Here is a 21,525-nt window from a genome sequence, read left to right as displayed (position 1 = left end):
ACATAAGCATATAAGGAAAAATGTTGTACATGTATTCTATGAACAAATCATATTTCCTTGAATCTAAAATATCCTTTTCTATATTTTAACATTTATAAGTTTATACGCATTCATGGAATGGTGGCTTTTCCCCAAATATCTGTTACTGAATTGATAAAGCATTTCACAATTGATAACATTATAATTACAGAAGTGCTATGTTCACACTGACAGAATTAAGATTCCTGGGAGAAACTGTGGCCTCTAGATATGCATTTTATCAGATAATCAGGTGTTCATATCGATTAGATAACTGGGGAACTATTGACAAAATCTACATTTTCTGTTTGTTGGATTGTGTTTTCTGGAGACTACTTCAAACATGCTTTTCAGATAACCCAAGTCCTCCTCACAGGAAATGTTTTGAAAAATATTTATTTATTTATAAAAGATTTATTTGTTTACTTGAAAGAGTTACACAGAGAGAGGAGAGGCAGAGAGAAAGAGAGAGAGATGTTTTCCATCACTGGTTCAGTCCCCAGTTGGCCGCAACGGTCGGAGCTGCACCGATCTGAAGCCAGGAACCAGGAGTTTCTTCTGGGTCTTATACATGGGTCAGGGGCCCAAGGTCTTCAGCCATCTTCTACTGCTTTCTCAGGTCATAGCAGAGAGCTGGATCAGAAGTGGAGCAGCCAGGACTTGAACCAGCACCCATATGGTATGCTGGCACTGCAGGCGGTGGCTTTACCAGCTAGGCCACAGAACTGGCCCCTGACTCCAATGATCTTCTTCAACTCTAAGCTTCTCAAGATTCTGTGTAAAATAAATAAATAAAAATCAATGGGAAAAACAATCACGTGCATGCATTCTTACAAACCCAGTGTGGCTACATAAGAATATACTTTGGGCTAGAACATTTTTCTTTAGCAACATATAAAAAGCCCTCATAGCCTGTACTGGGCTAATCTTTCCTGTTTGAGATTCACTGGGTACTTCTCTTTTGCTTAAACTTGCACATCGTATGACACCTGGCCAACCCCACCACTATATCTGTTTCTGATGTGGAGGGAACTAAGCGAGCCTTTACTGGTATCCTAAGAGGAACGCATGCAGATCATCACGCTGCATCAGCTACTGCCCATGTGAGGTTGACTGATGCCCACTGTTGAAGCTGATCTTGTTGTTTCTTCTCTATGCAAGTAAACCATTGTTCCATCCACTGCCTGTGTAAGTCTTACCTTTCTTGGGAAACTCAAATCATGGAGTGGGTGGAATTCTGGGACTGCTGCTCCTTGTGGAGTGAGACTCCTACCGTGGAGGTGATAGCAGATAACATGTGTCACTTGCTTGCCAATTGTCATCAAGGAAATCTGGACCCAGAAACAGGGGACTCAGAATTGACACTAGGATTCAAGAGGAGACTTTTAAAAGTTTCTAGAACACTACCAGGCAGGGAGGGAGCTGCTGAATGGAAGAATTGTAGAACTAAGGAGAAACTGCAACTCTCTCTGGCAATAGTTGAGGACGAAACCAATACTGGATCTTGGGTACAAGATTCCAAGGATTAAGGCCAGAATCCAGGCACTATTAATAGAACAAGGCTATGAGGTCCTGCTTGACACTGAGCTACTCTAAACTCCTCATAATTAGAAATTAAATGGTCCCCAAGCCGTTTTGTCTGAGATTGTGACTGCCTAGCCAACTATATCACAAGCCACAGCCTCCGTCTCATCAGGCCCAGTGCCCACCTTCTTGCAGGAGACTGACTGGATTATTCATGCTGTTCTTCCTCCAGAACTTCACCTTCTCTCCCTACAAACACATCTATCTAGATAAACCTGGTCTCCTTCCCAGAGCCTTTCTGTGCCTCCAAGGGCATCCGTTAATTCCCCAGTTCTCTCAAACCTCTTCTGCAGAACTGGCACGGTGGTGTAGTGGGTTAAACCACCGTCTGTGCTGCTGGCATCCCATATGGGCACTGGTTCGAGTCCCAGCTGCTCCACTTCTGATCCAGCTCTCTGCTATGGCCTGGGAAGGCAGTAGAAGATGGCCCAAGCCCTTGGGCACCTGCACCCACATGGGAGACCAGGAAGGAGCTCCTGGCTCCTGGCTTCAGATCGGCACAGCTCCAGCCATTGTGGCCAACTGGGGAGTGAACCATCAAATGGAACACCTCTCTCTCTCTGCCTCTCCTCTCTCTGTGTAACTCTGACTTTCAAGTAAATAAATAAATCTTTAAACAAACAACAACAACAACAAAAAAGAATAGAAGTGAGTTAATTGGAAAGAAGGAACAAGCTCAAGAAGCCTTTGATAAAACTGTGTGAGGAGCAGGGGATGTTAGCGAACTTTGCCACGTTGCCATGATGGGATGTAGCAGAGAATTTGAGGCAATACATGGCAGAAGATGAAGGCAGTGGAGTCACAGAAGGCTGGCAGGCCTCACTAGAGATGAATATAGAACTTCTAAGTGTAGACCGAAAACCTGCCCAATAGGCAGAGGATCAAGAATCTGCATACAGGGGCCAGCACTGTAGGGTAGCGGGTAAAGCTGCCACCTGCAGTGCCGGCATCCCATATGGGCACCAGTTCAAGTCCCAGCAGCTCCACTTCCAATGCAGCTCTCTGCTGTAGCCTTGGAAAGCAACTGAGGATGGCCCAGGCACTTGGGCCCCTGCACATGCATGGGAGATCCAGAAGAAGCTCCTGGCTCTTCTACTGCTGGATCGGAAGTGGAGCAGCCAGGACTTGAACCAGCGCCCATACGGGATGCCAGCACAGCAGGTGGTGGCTTTACCCACTATGCTACAGCGCCGGCCCCTAGCATCTATACTGTAAGATTTCCAGGTAACTGTGCACACACTGAAATGTACCAAGCACTGGTAGAGTCCTTGCCTCCTCTCAGGGGCACACAGCATTGTGCTCAGAATGCTCAGGAACCAGAAGTGTGTTGAGGAGCAAAGCAGCTCTGGAATCCTTCATGTGCCTCATTCACAGTACCTGGTCCTGCAAGAACACGGAACAATGGGATGTAGAGTATGTAGTTCAGCGTTGGCTGTATGTGAGTGATTTGAGGATACCTTAGCTGATTCCGGTTTCTGCGACCCTATTATCAAGTGCACCTTCACTACAAAGACCAGGGACAGGAGCCTCTGGGAACAGTTGTTTGAGGCATGAATGCAGCACAGGGGACCCAGAGAGTGAGAACTCACTACAGGCCTGCTGGTTGGTTTTCAATATTTTAAGTCAGTGGTAGCTTTAAATTAGCCATGGCAGGAGTATTTATAGCAAAGAAATCAGCAAACCCTGCAAATCAAGTTTTTATTTTTTTTCAGAGTCAGTTTACCAGCACAACTCTGTAGGAGGAGAATAGATAGGTCAGAGGAGAGAAAGTTGGTGTGCTTATAGCATGGGAGGAGAAATTCAGGAAAGGATGGCACAGTGATGTCCTAGGAAAGATGCTACTAGAGACACCTCCTTCTTTTTTTTTTTTTTTTAATTATTTATTTGAAAGAATGTGAGAGAGATCGATTGATCTTCCATCTGCTGGTTTATTCCCCAAATGGCCATAACAGATGGGGCTGGGCCAGGCTGAAGTCAAGAGCCAGGAACCAGGAGCTTCATCCATTCTCCCACATGGACTTGGGCCATCTTCAGCTTCTGTCCCAGGCACATTAGCAGGGAGCTGAATTGGAAGTGGAGCAGCAGGGACCCAAGTCAGTGCCCATATGGGACTTTTGGCCAGGGCGTTAGCCTGTGCCACAGGCTCATTTCTAAAACTCCTTTCATAAACCCATTTCAGGAATGGGTTCACTGGAGTTCAAAGAGAATGAAAAATGTGTGAAATAATGTGGAGGAGATGTCAGGAACTGATTAGAGAGGGTTCTAGTGCTCTCCGGGCATCTGTTGTTCCAGGAGTAAAGTGTGCTGAGATGGAAACCTCAGAAAGTGCATGCTGGGTTCTTCCACGTTTGGCTCGTTTTTGTTAGTCACATGGATGTGTGTTCACTACTGTCTGCCTAAACTAGCCTTTTCCAGGGTCTTACATTTATCCTTGTGGTTCTGAAATTTAAGAACAAGTTTTTGGTAAAGTAGTGTGTCATTGGGTGGCCTCTTTCTGGTTTTCTTTCTTTTTTCCTCTGTCTCTTGGAAACCATGAAATACATTTAATAAGCTATATTCCTGAAGCTCTGTGGTTCAGCTATGGTTTCCATGGGAAACATCTTGAACTTTCCCACCTTTGTGGCTTTTCTTTTCCTCTTCCTCTTGTTTTGGATGCCATTCTCTTTCCTGTCTTCTTGGTCAACTCTGCCCAGACCTCAAAGTCCAACACTCCCTATCCTAGAAATCCTATGATCACTCCAGGCTGTCATAACCTCTTTGCCCAGTTAACACAATTGTCCAGATGAAGTGTTTGGGAAATTTTTTATTTTACTTTTTTCAAATAAATATTAGGGGGTGTAGTCTATCCATTGCAGAATTGCCACTACAGGACTTATTACAGTTGCCTGAATAAAGGCACTTGATAAAAATAAAAGTAGACATTGTGACAATAACAATAACATTGTGACATTGCCCACCCCAGCAAAAAGGATCAATTGACTTTGGTTCTAATATTTGCTTTTAGCTCATCAAATTGTGTTAAACCTAATTTTTTATTTTTATTTTTTTAAAGACTTATTTGTTTGAAAGGCAGAGTTACAGAGAGGCAGACGCAGAGGCAGAAAGAGAGAGAGAGAGAGAGAGAGAGAGAGAGGTCTTCCGTCCGCTTGTTTACTCCCCAGATGGCCACAATGGCCAGAGCTATGCTGATCCGAAGCAAGGAGCCAGGAGCCTCTTCTGGGTCTCCCAACGTGGGTGCAGGGACCCAGGGACTTGGGCCATCTTCCACTACTTTCCCAGAACGTAGCAGAGAGCTGGATTGGAAGAGGAGCAGCCAGGACTTGAACTGGTGTGCATGTGGGATGTCCACACTGCAGGCGGTGGCTTTACCCCCACAGTGCCGGCCCCAAGCATTAAACCTAATTTAAATAACCAAGAACAATGTGTATTTGCAATACAATAGCTCTTATTGGAATAAAGGAAAAGGTATCCTGATCATTTCAAACAGGTCTTTGAATTAGCTGTAGCTTTGAGAAGTAAGGAGAAAGAAGCAGGATAGATTCCCAGTGACCCTTCCTGCCACGTCAGGGTCGCCAAGGCAGCACGGCTGGGTAAGCGGCAGTCAGATTCTGTGGGCATTTTTATAACGTGTGGGGCTTTTTCCTTGAAGCGAGGACTCTCTGCCTCCAGGTGCCTCATGCTGCCCTCACATTGTATCATATCACACATGGACGTGACCAGCTCTCTGGAAGAGCTTCTAATTATAAACAGGGGGTTTGTTTTCCTGGCCTCATATCATCTGATTTTCTTTTCATTTACATGAAATAGGAGACATCAGCTTCAAAGCTTTGCTGACATGTTAATGAAAAGAACTTTGGTTGTGAGGTGGGTGTTTATTTCTGTTTCCATGCATTCCCTTAATCAAATGTCTTGAATTCGTGTTAGAGGTGAGATTCACATCCTACTTTCTACCAGAGAAAAATCCATAAATTAGCGCAGGTTAGGGCCCTGCATATGAAGGTAGGGCACAGTGACAAATCCAGCATAGGTCTCTCCTTCTCCCTTGACTTTTCCCCTCCTTCGATTGGCTAAGTTTAAATTGTTTTCCATTGCATTGGCACAATGTTGTACGTGCTCCCCTGTAATCCATAACATTAGCTGCAAGTCCTTCTCCTTACCTGTTTTTTTTTTCCCCAGTGGAAGTTAACAGAATCTGGGAAGGATTTGTCAGAAGATGTGAATTCTTTCTCAGTTCATTGCCCAGAGTGCAATCCCTGTGTTTATTTTTCAAGATTGTCAAAGCAGGATGTCTAAAACAAGCAATAGCAAAGGCAACTAACTATTCGTGATTCTTTTACTCATCCAAAAACTCTTATTAATCAAAACATAGAATAAACATTCACTGTAAATATAGAGAAAAATAAAGCCCTTAAAATCCATCTCATTTTCTTAGCTTCAATCAAAATTGTAACGCATTTGTAGGCTGTGAAGGGGAGAAACACTGTGATTTGGGAGAAGCCAAAATTTAAAAAGAGGAGAGAAGATAAGCACAAAGAAGACATCAGAGACACAAACTGAGGCTACACAGGACAAGCAAGGGAAGGATGGCCCAGGAAAGGAATGACAGCGAGCACTCTTGTGTTCAGAGTCAAGTTGTTGTCTCGTTGTCATGCTGGAAAGATTTTCTCTCTCTCTTTTTTTTTTTTTGTTTTGTTTTGTTTCTTGTTTTTGCTTTTTGAAAGGCAGTGCTACAGAGATTAGAGGCAAAGGAGAAGCATGATTTGGCAGAAACGTTAGAGATGAGATTCTGAGTACAGATCTGACTGCGTGACTGTGGAGGGATGAGGAAGGGAGGGAGGGGGAGGGAGGGGGAGAAGGAGGGGAACCTAGAAAAATGTTAGCCAGTCTACTGGGTTTATGGTGGCAACCCGTTGAAACAGTGTTCACATTTCCCTATAACTATGGAGATCAAGTGCCTTTTCAGATATCTTGTGGCTGCTTGGATATCCTCTTTGGTGTTGTACCTGTTCGAGTCTTTTGGCCATTTTCATTTTGGCTTGTCTTCTTTTAATTGACTTACAAAAATTTCCTATATAACATGAAGCAAAATTGTGGTTGTCCGGTTTATGATTATGGCTAGCTGGTTTTTGTGTTTCTAGTGTTCAACTTTTCTATATGGTTAGTGTTTTCTGCTTAGGAAATCTTTCCCTGTCCCAAAGAGATCAATACGCTCTGCTGTGTAATATTCTAGGAACTCAATTTTTAAAACTGATCCATTTAGTGAATTGATTTTTATATACAGTATGAGCTGAGATTAATATTCATTTTTTATGTTTCTCCAACGAACCCAATGGCATTTATTTTAAAAGCCCTCATTTCCTTAGTATTGTTTTGAGTGATGTTTGCAAAAATCAAGTATACCCATATATATGTAGGTTCTTTTCTAGCATCTCTATTTGTCTAGCCTTGCACCAATATAGGACTCTCTTCATTATTGTAACTTTACAATGATTCATGATAACTCCTTCTGTCTTATTGTTTTTTAAGGGTATCTATTCTTGGGCCTTTACATTTCTCCTTCATTTTAGAATCAGCATTTCAATTTACACGCACACACACATACACCCACACACACCACACACACTGTTGTTGATTCCATGGGATTACATTGAATCTAAAAATCAGCTTACATTGAATTAACATTTTTATAATGTTGAATCATCTAACTCATAAACATGATATATTTCCGAGTATCTTAGATCTTATTTAATTAATTGCATTAGTGTTTTATAGTTTTATGTATAGAGACCTTACACATCTTTAATTGGATTTGATGCTAGATGTTGATGTTTTCTGATAGAATTTTAAGTGTTATTTTTCTACTTGTTTATTGCTGGCAAGTAGAGATAGAGTGATTTTTACATAGTGTCCCTTAATTACTGACCTTGGTATATTCACTTTTTTTTTGGACAGGCAGAGTGGATAGTCAGAGAGAGAGACAGAGAGAAAGGTCTTCCTTTTTGCTGTTGGTTCACCCTCCAATGGCTGCTGCGGCCGGCGCATCTCGCTGATCCGAAGCCAGGAGCCAGGTGCTTCTCCTGGTCTCCCATGCGGTTGCAGGGCCCAAGGACTTGGGCCATCCTCCACTGCCTTCCTGGGCCATAGCAGAGAGCTGGCCTGGAAGAGGGGCAACCGGGATAGAATCCGACGCCCCAACAGGAACTAAAACCGGTGTGCTGGCGCTGCAAGGCAGAGGATTAGCCTGTTGAGCCGCGGCGCTGGCCTCACTCATAAATCTTTTTTGCATTTTCTACATTGACTATAATGACAGCTTTGCTTTTCCATTCCAATTCCTAGTCCCTTATTCATGTTTTTTGTTTTGTTTCATTTTTGTTTTTTGCTTCACCGCTTTGCTGAGGACCACCAATATGATCTAGACTAGAAATGAGAGAGCAGGCATCTTGATCTTATTCCCAATCTCAGGGAACAAGAGATCAAGTACAATGTTTGCCATAAGCTTGTTATTAGATTAAGATTTTCCTTCTGGGGTCAGCAATGTGGTGCAGTGGGTTAAAGCCGCCACCTGCAGTGCTGGCATCCCATATGGATGCTGGTTCTAGTCCTGGCTGCTCCTCTTCTGATCCAGCTCTCTGCCATGGCCTGGGAAAGCAGTGGAAGATGGCCCAAGTCCTTAGGCCATCCTAAGGCACCTGCGTGAGAGACATGGAAGATGCTTCTGACTCCTGACTTCAAATCGGCCCAGCTCTGGCCACTGTGGCCATTTGAGGAGTGAACCAGCGGATGGAAGACTTCTCTTTCTCTCTCTATGCCTCTGCCTCTGCCTTTCTCTGTAACTCTTTCAAATAAATAAAAATAAATATTTTTTTTAAAAAAAGGTTTTTTTCCTATTCCTACTTTACTAAGAGTTTTATAATTACTGAGTGTTAGCTTTTATCAAATATGTTTTTTGCATAGGATGAAAGGATTATATGCACCACAACGCTGGTCCCTGAGTTCAAATTCTAAGCCCATTCCAACTTCCTGTGTGATTTGGGGCAAATAACTTAACGTTCTCTGAACTCCAGCATCCTCATCTGTGAAACAGAAGAACTAAATCCATAGGGGCAATTGGGGGATTAAATTGCATTAATGTATATAATGTGCTTGTTGATAATAGCACACTTTTAAAATATTGTACCAACATTATGAGTAGGTGCCATAATTTGTTTTGCTGTAGTCATGGGGAGTATATTTAGCTGATTATTCCAGATCCTGTCATTGGTTAAGTAGCAGACGGAACAGTGAGGCTCAGGATTTGCAAACATACTCATTGATTCATAGTCTACATAGCTTCCCACTCTCCAAATGTCCCCTGGCACTCAGTCTGCTGGGCACAAATGCTATCTCAATAGACATTTACTCACGGTCTGCAGCACTGAGACTGTGTTCCAGAACTTCAGCATCGGCGTCAGCTGGAAGCTTTGGAGAAATGCAAATTCTCAGTGCGTTGTTTCGTAGCAAGTAGAGCTGCCGCTTCACACAAGAGTCCCATATAGGCAACAATTCCTGTCCCTGGCTGCTCCACTTCCGATCCAGCTCCCTGCTAATGGCCTGGGGAAAGTAGCAGAAGGTGGCCCATGACTTGGACTCCTGCCACTCCTGTGGGATACCAGGAAGAAGCTCTTGACTACTGGCTTCCACCTGGCCTTTCCCTAGTCATTGTGGCCATCTGGGGAGTGAACCAGTGGATAGAAGATTTCAAGGAAATGCAAATTCTCATGCCTCACCCCAGACCTACTGAGTCAAAAACTCTAGAGTGGGGCTCGGTCATTTGTTGCTTATCAAGACCTCAAGTTGATTCTGATGCAAGTTTTAAGAAACATGGACTTCAACACAAGATAGTTCTCAATGTGGCAGAACATTAGAAATACCTGGTGAACTTTCAAAAACCCCAGGTGTTCAGGTGCACTCGGACTAGTTAAATCAGAATCTGTGGAGGCTCCACCCAAGACTCAGCCCCTTAAGACTCAGAACAAGTGGCCTTGTTTTTTTGTTTGTTTGTTTGTTTGTTTGTTTTTCCTGCTAACCCTGATGTATGAAGTTGGGCAGTCTTTGGTCCTTCCCTATCTTATCTCACACATCTTGCCTCATTTAGACTCCCACCTCCTCCATATCCCCAGGGTTGCCAGGAGGGCATCTCACCTGTTGTAAATTAACTGTGGAGTGCAGCTGTGTCTTCCACCACTGTGTCCAGTCCACTCTGACCATCATCAGCACGGCCTGGGCCACCTGCTCCTGGCTGCCAACTCCCAGGCACCGAGATTCTGGTGCTGATTCTTAGGCTAAACAAAATTCACTGCAGATGTAGGCCAGATGACAAAGTTAACTCCCTATCCTGTAAGTCCTTTTTGTTCATAGGTTTTCACATTTTCCTTTCCTTTTTTTTTTTTTTTGCTTGTTTGTTTAAACAAATGTGCACCAGCTATTTCAACAAGTGTAGCAAATGCCATGTATGTGAAAGCTGTAGTTTGCAATATACCACATCTAAGAAGCCAGAGAAGGTGAATTAGACAGAAGTGGTAGTCATGATGTGGGAAAAGTCAGGCAGATAGATTAAGTTCATGAGCTGGAAGCCACACCTCCCCCAGCCCCTTGTAAATCTATCATCAATCAGATGATCCCTTCCAAGATGTACCTCCCCTTTCCTGGGACTTGGGGGCAGTACTATGTAACCACTCCCCCTTTTGAGGCTAATAAGAAGCCTGGGGTAGGGAGGAGGGAGAGGAGGCTCCCCCCACACCCCCCATCTCCCTCTCCACCTTGTGGACCCAGCATGAGCGGAGCAGGGTATGAAATTTTCCTTTTACCTTTCCTGGCCAACTCTCCCTAAATGAAGCCCTTATGTGCCTGTGTATTCTCACTTTCTAAATAAACCTTATCATCTTATCTTGCTGAGTGCCATGTTTGTCCCTATACCTGGAATTCTCTAAGGCAAGAGCCTGGGATATTAATTTTGTCCCAACCTAGCCTTCAATAGTCACTCTAATTAAACAATCAGGTAACATCATGACAAGCTTTTTGCAGTCTCCCATGTGGGTGCAGAGGCCCAAGAACATGGGCCATCTTCTACTGCTTTCCCAGGCCATAGCAGAGAGCTGGATCAGAAGTGGAGCAACCAGGACCTCAACCGGTGCTCATATGGGATGTTAACACTGCTATGCCGCAGCGCTGGCCCCACAGGTTAATTTTTTAAGTTAATGATTCTGTATGGCTCACCAGTGATGTTTTAAATATCCAAATGGCCATCAGTAGAAGAAAGTTTCCCCACCCTTGAAACTGTCTATTTAAGTTTTGTTCTTGGGGTTGGTGTTGTGGCATAGCAAGTAAAGCTGCCACCTGGGGCTTCAGCATCACAGACGGGTGCTTGTTGGAGTCCTGGCTGCTCCACTTCCAATCCATCTCCCTCTAATGTACCTTGGAAGGCAGTAGGGGATGGCCCAAGTGCTTGGGCCCCTGTACCCACAAGGGAGACTGAGAGGAAGCTCCAGGCGGCTCCTGGCTTCTCTCCTTTTTGACAGGCAAGAGTGGATAGTAAGAGAGAGAGACAGAGAGAAAGGTCTTCCTTTTTGCCGTTGGTTCACCCTCCAATGGCCGCTGCGGCCGGCGCATCGCGCTGATCCGAAGCCAGAAGCCAGGTGCTTCTCCTGGTCTCCCATGCGGGTGCAGGGCCCAAGCACTGGGGCCATCCTTCACTGCCTTCCTGGGCCATAGCAGAGAGCTGGCCTGGAAGAGGGGCAACCGGGACAGAATCCGGTGCCCCGACCGGGACTAGAACCCGGTGTGCTGGTGCAGCTAGGCGGAGGATTAGCCTATTGAGCCATGGTACCGGCCGCTCCTGGCTTCTGCCTGGCCCAGCCCTGGTTGTTGCAGTCATCTGGGACTGAATCAGTGCATCGAAGCTCTCTCTCCCTCTCTCTGTCTTTCAAATAAATCAATAATTTTTTTTTAAAGTTTCTTTTTTCTTGATCATCAGAGGTCCCACTTTGTCTCCAATTGCTTTGTTGTGTTTTGTGTGAGACCTATCACGGAACAGGAACTTTTTGGGCTGCCAACAACAGCAGTACCAGCTTTATTTCCCAAATCCTCCTCGTCAAAACACGTACTGTCTTGGGGTTGTCCCTGTGGATGTGAAGGTTTACCGTGGCTTTTTTGTGAGTATATTTAACACAAGAACTTTTGTAAGTGAGACAACGAATGCAGCTATCCCTGTAGCAAAGGTCACAGCTACAATCCTTCCAACGCCTGTGCTGGAACCAGAGGTGAGACGCAAAACACCGTCACTTGTAAGACGTGTGCACGGGATGCAGAGTGCAAACCGGCTCCCCCTACAGCCTCCCAGCCTGTAAGTTCTGCTCATTCACGGAGTGCCTCCAGCAGCCCTGAGAGTTTAGTGGGACAGCTCTCTTCATTAACAAAATTGGGATGTCTTAACTGGCAGCCTGCATCGCTGCCCTCCAGTCTTCAGGTTCTGCAGCCAAGTCTATGCCTCATGCCAAACTGCTGAAGCAGCATAAATTCTCCCCGGGCTCTTCAGTGACTCTGCAGTTTGCCTCCTGTCATCAGTACCTGATTCCGCAGTAATGCCCAAGTAGAATATTGCAACCACGTTAGACTCAAAGGCACCTGACCCATCTGTCAGACATCTTAGTGGCCTATCCAGTACTCTTGGAAGAAATATAAGGAATAGAATATATTATATTCCGTGCACCTATTTAAATTTTATAAACTCTATGTATGGTCACCTAAACAAATGAACACATTTATTCAGAATCAAATTGATTGAAAAACTGTAATAGCTGGAGCCACAGCCCTGGTGCAGTAGGTTAATCCTCCACCTGCGGTGCCGGCATCCCATATGGGCGCCAGTTTGAGTCCCAGCTGCTCCTCTTCCAATCCAGCTCTGTGCTATGGCCTGGAAAAGCAGTAGAAGATGGCCCAAGTCCTTGGGCCCCTGCACCCACATGGGAGACCCGGAAGAAGCTCCTGGCTCCAGCTTCAGATTATCACAGCTCCGGTCATTGTGACCATTTGAGGAGTGAACCAACAGAAGGAAGACCTTTCTCTCTGTCTCTCCCTCTCACTGTAACTCTTCCTCTCAAACAAATAAATAAAATCTTAAAAAAAAAAAAAAGAAAAACTGTAGTAGCTTCATTCTTTGCACACTAAATACTTGATTTTTAAAATTTTTCTGGGTGGGGTAACATGCTGGGCGCCGTGATGGAGGGCTAGTGGTAGCGGCTCGGGAAGATTTTTAAGAAGAGGGGTAAAAAGGATCCTATCCTGGGATCAGTTTCTTTGTCATGTAGCCAAGACTGGAGAAACAGTGATTCAGTGGCCCCAATTTAAAGGCTATTTTATTTTCAAAGTGGAGAAAGTGATGGATGATTTCAGAACTTCAGCTCCTGAACCAAGAGGTCCTCCCAACCCTAATGTTGAGGATACTCCCTTTGATGAAATGAAGGGAAGATTACTGAAAATTGTCACTGGAGTTAATGGTGTCCCTTTTACTATTCAGCGACATGTGAATTGCTAACAGATCCAAGAAGAAACTACATCGGAACAGATCAGTTTCTCAGAGGAGTAGAAAGAACGTGATGGTTGTTAGCTCTGGTTATCCTGCTTCAGAGAAAACCAGTTCTAATAGTTTACATAGAATGAATGGAGTTATTTCCTGGAAATTCACCAAGCTTTAGGGAGAGGTCTAATATAAATGGGCCTGGGACCCCCAGGCCACTTAATCCACCAAAGGTTTCTCGGTCAGTTCCAATGACAACAAATGGTTTGTCTGAGAGTCCAGACTGTGAAGTCAAACTTAGAGTAAAATGAAGAGAAAAAGCACAGTGACTCGCTGGCACCTGAATCAGAAGTGTCCTCCGGGAGCCCCATACAAACACCCAGAAGAAGACGCTGTGGCAGCCGAGGGCCATGAAGTGAAAAGACTGAGCATGGACAAGGAAGGGGAAGTGAGAGAGGCGGCGGTCAGACAGCTTCTAGAGGGTTCTTCAGTTTTGGAAGCAGAAACAGAAGCCTGACTTCACCTCGGGGTAAAGGCAAAGAAAACCACATTGCCAGGCAGCACTCCACAGAAGAGGAGGAAGAAGAGGAGAATCTTTTACGACATCAAGAGAAACGATCCAGAAAGAAAAAACCAAGACACAGAATCTGGTGATGCCGTCACTGTGAATGAAGAGACTTCTAAGGAAAATAATCCCCTGGCGGATTCCGATGTGTCTCAGCTGAGAGATTCGCATCCTGAAGCTAGAGGAAACACAGGCCCTGCACGTAACGGTTCTAACTGCCATGAAACAGAAGAATTAGAAGGATCCAGCGCCAGTGAAACTGGAGAGATTCTGACAGTCATCATGGAAAATGATGATGAAGCCTCAGACGCCCCAGAGCAGCCAAGGGAGCAGGAGTGACTCTTTAGAAACACATAGATGCAGGACTTTCTGTACAGTCCTGGTTTTCCACTGTAGAAAACTTCCATCTGATAAAGTGGACCTGTAGTTTTATAAGAGAAACAGGTTGTAAAGTACTTTAAACCCTGAAAGAGTTGTACACGTAAGAACTGTGAATATCAGCTCATCTCAGTCCTGCTTACCTACCGCTCACTGTTTTTTTGATCTGGTCAAATCAATGATTTGTGTATAGATTTTTTCTTAAATTTAGGATTAAAGTTTTTAAACTGGAAGGTAATAATTATAATTTTGAAAACTTTTGAGATTATCATATTTAGTTTATACATATGCAAGAGAGCTTTTTGTCTTGTCTCTGACAGCTCTAGCAGTTTTCCTGTTTTGATCGTAATTTCAATATTTTGATGTGAATTGCAGGGGTTCATGCTGGTTTCCAGATTTTATTGTTTGTGTACAATGGAACTTTAAGTCATATATACATACACACATATACATATATATTATTCTAAGGAGGGAAACGTTATATTTTTCTGTTTCTATAAGAGGTGATGAATACAGTGGATACTTTTTCTATTGGCAATGATTGAGTTCACCTTTTTCAGAGGATATTTTCTTTCTCTTCTAGGTAATTTGAATAAAATCTGGCCTTGTGAAAAAAATTTTTTTCTGTTTTGAGATAATTGTGGAATCACATGCAGTTGTAACCCAGAGATACCATGCACTCTTTTTCTTTTATTTGAAAGACAGAGACATATTTATAGAGGGAGAGACAGAGAGAGATCTTCCATCTGCTGGTTCACTCCCCAGATGGCTACAATGACTGGGGATGGGCCGATCGGAGGCAGACCAGGAGCCAAAAGTTTCTTCTGGGTCTCCCACCTGGGTGCAAAGCCCAAGTACTTGGGCCATCTTCTGCTCCTTTCTCAGGCACATTAGCAGGGAGCTGGATTGGAAGTGGAGCAGCTGGGTCTTGAACCAGCACCCATATGTGACACCAATCATTGCAGGCAGTGGCTTCACCTTTTATACCACAATGCTGCCCCCATCCTATGTACTCTTCATCTAGTTTTCCAAATCTCCAATACCTCTGATATACCTACAGTATAATATCACAACTAGGAAATTGACATTGATACAATCCATCAACTGTTGTATTCCACATGGGCAACATTTCATGGCCTGGCTGCTCTATTTCTGATCCAGCTCCCTGCTAATGACCTGAAAAAGGCAGCAGAAGATGGCCCAAGTATTTGAGCCCTTACCACCCACCTGGGAGATCCGGATGAAGCTCCTAGTTCTTGGCTTTGGCCTGGCTCACCCCTGGCTATTGTGGCCATCTGGGGAGTGAACCAGAGGATGGAAGCTCACTCTCTCTTATCTCTCCCTCCTTCTCTCTGTTGCTCTGACTTTAAAATAAATAAATAAATCTTAAAAAAAAGTTGTAATTGCTTCTTGAAGTATTTTTTAAATTGTCAGATAATTCCATCTGATTCATCTTAATGTTGACATCTGTTGTCTTTTCTCATGCATGTTGTGATTTTTAATTAGGTCCTGGTAGTTTTGGCATTGTTATGGAACTCTGGGCCATGTTTATTCATTTTTATTATCAGGCCATACCCCTGTTGAGATCTTGAGGGCTGGGATGTGTATACATTTAGCTTTCTGGCAGAATCCTGGCAAAAGTAGGGAGCTGACTCACACTACCGCATGGCAGTAAAGTGGGTGGGAGGAAGCTCAGCTCCTCCCTTGGCTCCACTGATACTTCCCAGTGGAAATGAGGCACTGACTCCTACCATCTCATTGCCTCAAGGTGGTATAAGCCCACATGTCTGCTAGGCCCCATTGTCACCATGGAGAGGGGAAGCCGGGGGCTGACACACACAATTTTGCTGCTTCAGGGTGCAGACAGCAGGTCATCTCTCCATAGTTAGCTTCTGACTACTATAACTAAAATACCAGAGAGGAGTTACTTTCGAGGGAAAGTTTATTTTGGCTTCTAGTCTTGGAGATTCACAGTCCAAGAAAGGATGACCTTCATGGTTCAGGTGTCTGATAAGGGTGGTGGATACTCAGACAAGCACAGAGGAGAGATCACATGCAAACCAGGAAGCAGAGTCAGGGAGCACACTCATCCATGTCTATGTGGTCTCTTAAAAAGCTGCCATGATGGGGGCCGGTGCTGTGGCATAGCAGGTAAAGCCTGCAGTGCTGGCATCCCATGTGGATGCTGTTCAAATCCCAGCTGCTCCACTTCCGATCCAGCTTTCTGCTATGGCCTGGAAAAGCAGAAGATGGCCCAAGTCCCTGGACTCCTGCACCCTCATGGAAAGACCCAGAGGAAGCTCCTGGCTCCTGGCTTCAGATTGGCACAGCTCCGGCCGTTGCGGCCAATTGGAGAGTGAACCAGAGGATGGAAGACCTCTCTCTCTCTCTCTGCCTCTCCTTCTCTCTCTGTGTAACTCTGACTTTCAAATAAATAAATAAATCTTTACAAAAAAAAAAAAGAAAAGAAAAAGAAACTACAGGGAAAGGGAGACAAGCTTCCTCTTAGTGTACAGCAAGAGTAGAGCGGGTGTTGCCAAAAAACTTCTCCATTGCGAGGCCTCTTTGTCTAGAAAAAATACTTTTCTTAGTTATTTTGTCTGTGTCAGTGGTAGTTCCAGGTTCTACACCACCCTGTCTAGGACACATGGGAGACAACAAGGAAGCCCATAGAACTCACTGTCATGTTGCTTCTCAAGTCCCAAAGTCCCTAGGCAATTCACCCTCTCCTTTCCTCCTGTGAGTCTCACTATGTTCGTTGTGTTATGTCCACAGTTGTGTCAACCTAAGTAGCAACACAAACAATAGGAGACAGAGAGAGAGAGAGAAGCTCTCCAAATAATAATGGTATTTATTTGGGAGTATCAGACTATTGCAAAGGGAGTAATACATCATCGCATGGTAGACAATGGACATATTCAAAGATATTGAGGCTAAGGAAAGTTTATGAAGCCAAAAATGAGGAGAATTACATCAAAAATACTTTGAAACAACATCTTTGGCTACAATGATTAATAACTAGAGTGATGTTAGTTCGAGGTTAAACAGACAGCTGCTGGACAGATATCCTTGTAGAAATACTACTTCTACTATAAGGTTGGTGTGTAATGCTGTGGTTCCAGGAGAGTCTTCTATGATAGTTACTATCAGGTAATAATGTGTAAGAACTGTTTCTTCAGAGTCTTCTAGATTTGCTTATTTTTATTGGGGTTGACACAGGTGACTCCAAGAGAACACTTTATTAGCTTCTGTAATCACCCTCACATAGAGAAGATCTTACATATTTAATACAATATGTTACCCTTGTACAAATGGAAAAAAATGTGTCTAACATTTCTAGACCAAAATGGCTGTTAATTTCTGTACAATGCCAACTCAACATGATAAACTGGGATTTTTTTTCAAAGTTGACAGCACAGATTTTCTAAAAATTCAATTTTTTATACACACACACACACACACACCAGCAATAGCAGTATGTGATGTATCAATAGCAGCAATAGCTTTTCCAGGTTATAGAGGCATCTCTCACACTCCACTAAAAAAGGGAGGAAGAAGGTTAAAAAAATGTGTAAACAGCAAAGTTCTAGTACAGTTGTGGTGCCTTCGCAATCATCTTCTGGAAAGAAAACATTCTGAACTAACATTAAAAATAGCTCTGTAAAGCATGATCACTGCTACTTAGCATAAAGCGAGATATTTACATTCACAGATATGATACAATATTGTCCTACATCTATACAATACTAGAGGATAAAATTAAAAATACATTATTTGATATTTGATTCTACTTTTCCAGCAGTGGGCCCAAAGGATGCTATGACACAGCTTTGTAAAAAAAATGCACCTACTTAAATGAGATTTCCTCTTACTATCAGCACAGTTTTAGGTATTCATTGTTCTTCATGATCTTTAGCTAAAAACTATTAAAAAAAAAAAACAGAAAAAAAAATGAATTCATATAAAGACAACTGACTCGGCCTAACTAGTGTTTTACCCAATCTGTCACATTTGAATAATGAGAGTCCCATGGAAGCAAGGAGATGCCACAAGCACTTCAGAGCTTCAGATCACAACCAAAATGCACCATCATTTCAAACAGAAGCAGTAGCCAAGCATCACTCACTTGATATGTTCAAGAATGCTGACCTCAATACTTGAGCATCTGCTCACTCATCCAAGAACAAGGGGAGATCAGTTACTACTGTACTTTGATTCTGTTCAACTAAATCATCATGTCACAAAAATAGCAGAGCTGCCGTAATAACAATTAAGGCTTCTCCATCCAACACCAGTCATCTTCAGTTCTTCACTTCCAAGTTTACCAAGAAGTGATTCTGTTTTTTTTTTTTTTAAGATTTATTTATTTATTTGACAGGTAGAGTTACAGACAATGAGAGAGAGAGAGACAGAAAGGTCTTCCTTCTGTTGGTTGGTTCACTCCCCAAATGGCTGCCATGGCCGGAGCTATACCGATCCAAAGCCAGGAGCCAGGAGCTTTCTCCTGGTCTCCGATGCGGGTGCAGGAACCCAACCACTTAGGCCATCCTCCACTGCCCTCCCGGGCCACAGCAGAGAGCTGGACTGGAAGAGGAGCAACTGGGACTAGAACCCGGTGCCCACATGGGATGCCAGAGCTGTAGGTAGAGGATTAATCTAGTGTGCCACTGCGCCAGCCCAAGTGATTCTGTTTTGATACTGACAACTTTCACATTCTTTCCACAGTTTTAAGAGGGAGGAAAAGGGCACTCCATGTTGACCAGAGCCAGAAGTCTCATCCAGACTTTATTTTAACGAGAAATAAATAGACGAAAGATATGTTGATTTCAGCAATTCATACAAGTGACTTTTCAGAATGTTATTGTAATTTAGCCCAATGTTCTACATCTGTCACATATATTATGCAAGAGTATGTGATGATAATTAGTTTATAAAATGAAAATATTCTGGAAATAACTTCTGAAGTATCAAAGAAAATTAGATGATATTCTCCTTTTGTGTGCATGTATCTAGATGAGCTTAATTCCCTAAACAATGGTAGTTTTCAAACTAACTAGAAACCCAAACCCCATCAACTGTGACTAAAAGATTTCACTGCACATGAAAAACTAGGAACAGAGTTAGATGATAGACCAAATATGAAGACAGTTTTAAAAATAGCAGCAATGATGAGAAGACTCTAAACAACCTATTGGAGGTTATTTGTAGAAATATCTACTGGGTAAATGCGACAAAAACAAGGCTGACTTTCAGAATGATGTTAAATGAGAAAATTTTCTTATCTTTTTTAAATAAATACATGGCTTCTAGAAAAATATTCAAATAATACGTAAGTATAAAATCAAATATGTGATCATACCTGCCACTTTGTCCTTCAATGCCCTTCCTACTGTTCACAGTTTTGATATGTGGTTAGATTTTAGAAACAGCATTCAGCAGCTCAAAGTTTTCTGTGTATGGAGGAATTTGAAATCATTCTTTCCCTGGAGATTTTCAAGATCAGTCATGGGGGCCAGCGCTGTGGAATAGCAGGGAAAGCCACCACCTACAGTGCCGGCATCCCATGTGGGTGCTGGTTCAAGTCTCGGCTGCTCCACCTGCAATCTGGCTCACTGCTATGGCCTGGGAAAGCAGTGGAAGATGGCCCAAGTCCTTCCGACCCTGCGGCTGTGTGGGAGACCCAGAAGAAGCTTCTGGCTCCTAGCTTTGGATCCACATAGCTCTGGCCATTGCGGCCACTTGGGGAGTGAACCAGAGGATGGAAGACTTCTATCTTCCTCTGCTCTGCCTCTCTGTTAACTCTGCCTTTCAAATAAAAAAAAAAAATCTTTAAACAAGATCAGTCATGGAAGGTGACTTATGAGTAAATGGAGAGAGGCCAGCACTGTGGCGCAGTGGGTTAACACCTTGGCCTGAAGCGCTGGCATCCCATATGGGCACCAGTTCAAGACCTGGCTGTTCCACTTCCAATCCAGCTCTCTGCTGTGGCCTGGGAAAGCAGTAGAAGATGGCCCAAATCCTTGGGCCTCTGCACCCACGTGGGAGACCTGAAAGAAGCTCCTGGGTTCGGATCGGCACAGCTCCAGCTGTTGTGGCCAGTTTTGGGAGTGAACCATCGGATGGAAGACCTCTCTCTCTCTATCTCTCTGCCTCGCCTCTCTCTGTGTAATTCTAACTTTCAAATAAATAAATAAATAAATCTTAAAAAAAAGAATAAATGGGGAAGAATTCTCTCGGATCTATTCTTGATTGCTGAAGAAGATTTAAATGATCTTCAGAAAGAGACCAGGAGGGTAAAAAAGGCGTTATTGGAAATGACACATGCTCTGACAATAGGATATTGCAGTTTCCTAGCATGCTGTACTTCTGTGTAAAAGGTATATTTATTCCACAATCTCAGTGTAGTGGTTATGAAATATTATCTGGAATTGGATTAGGATGACGGAGTAGGGAGAGAGCTTACTGCTCAACTCTAGAAGATAGTTTTAAAAAAGTGGAAAGAGTGCAGCCTCAGGGAAGAGTTAGGGAGGAAACAGCAGCGGAAACTCTGTGCAAATTAGTGGGACACAGTGGACCTACGTGGAGGGCATGGATGTGCACAACTCAGGACCCCAACAGCCGAGAGCCTCCACATTAGCATTGGAGGGTGAGGTGAGACCAGATTGCAGTAGCCTAAGCCACTGGCAATACAGCTGCAGGAAAAGCCTAGAGTGAATCTGGCTTGCAGCCCCATAGGGGAGAGTGTACCTGCCAAACTAGAGGAGAAAAAAAAACCAAAGGGGCAGGCATGTTTCTCTCTCCCTGATCACCCTGCAATGGTATCCTGTAACAAGCTGATAGAGAGCAGGCACTATTTTGGACATATGTCACAGCTATGCCAGCTTGTGTCCACACCCAGCAACCAGCCAAGCAGAGACTCCTGAATCTGGTAGGGAGAACAGACAAGGGACTGGGTGCTTGTGATTGTGGGAGGCTTGTGTGCCAGGACTGTGAAAACACTGAGGCTGCATGGGAGGACTCAGGGTATGGCTGGGACTTTGGGCAGTCACTGTGGGATGCTACATGTGCTCAGGGCTCCCTGGTTACCTGGGAGAGATATTGCTGGGGAAATCTGAGCTTACACTGGGGACTACACAGATACTTTGTGTGATCCTTGTGGTAGAGCAGAATAATAATATACCCACTGGGGCTAGCACCCAGGCACTGATTTCCTTTGAGGAGAGGAGCTCAGCTGAGTCTACACCAACAGACAAGAACAAACCTCTTCTTTGATTAAAAAAAAAAAAAAAAAGGAGATTTACCATGCCAAACCTGGGTGTGAAACCTCAGACACGCCCTTCACCTTGGAGAACTGAACAGAGCTCCCTGGCCACACCCACCACACGCCTCTAGGTATTCACTGAAAGCAGACACTCCACTAACCTGC

The 21,525-nt window shown here is 43.8% G+C and overlaps 1 long non-coding RNA gene and 1 pseudogene across 2 annotated transcripts in view; one reads left to right on the top strand and one right to left on the bottom strand.

Annotated features, from left to right (window-relative positions):
- Positions 1-452: 452 nt before the first annotated feature.
- Positions 453-21,525, bottom strand: part of LOC133770038 (uncharacterized) — a 33,139-nt gene continuing 12,066 nt past the window's right edge. The window contains exons 3-6 of one of the 2 annotated variants that reach the window (XR_009867302.1): positions 9,784-9,937; positions 9,006-9,192; positions 1,218-1,349; positions 453-792 (exon numbers count right to left, since the gene is read on the bottom strand). This is a non-coding gene — a long non-coding RNA (uncharacterized LOC133770038). The remainder of the gene's footprint in view (positions 793-1,217; positions 1,350-9,005; positions 9,193-9,783; positions 9,938-21,525) is intronic. The other variant, XR_009867303.1, reaches the window with a different exon arrangement.
- On the top strand, positions 12,932-14,060 carry LOC133769525 (serine/threonine-protein phosphatase 4 regulatory subunit 2-like; annotated as a pseudogene).

Source organism: Lepus europaeus, chromosome 11, assembly GCF_033115175.1.
Source record: "Lepus europaeus isolate LE1 chromosome 11, mLepTim1.pri, whole genome shotgun sequence".
NCBI classification, from domain to species: Eukaryota; Metazoa; Chordata; class Mammalia; order Lagomorpha; family Leporidae; genus Lepus; species Lepus europaeus.
This window is presented reverse-complemented; position numbering and strand designations above follow the sequence as displayed.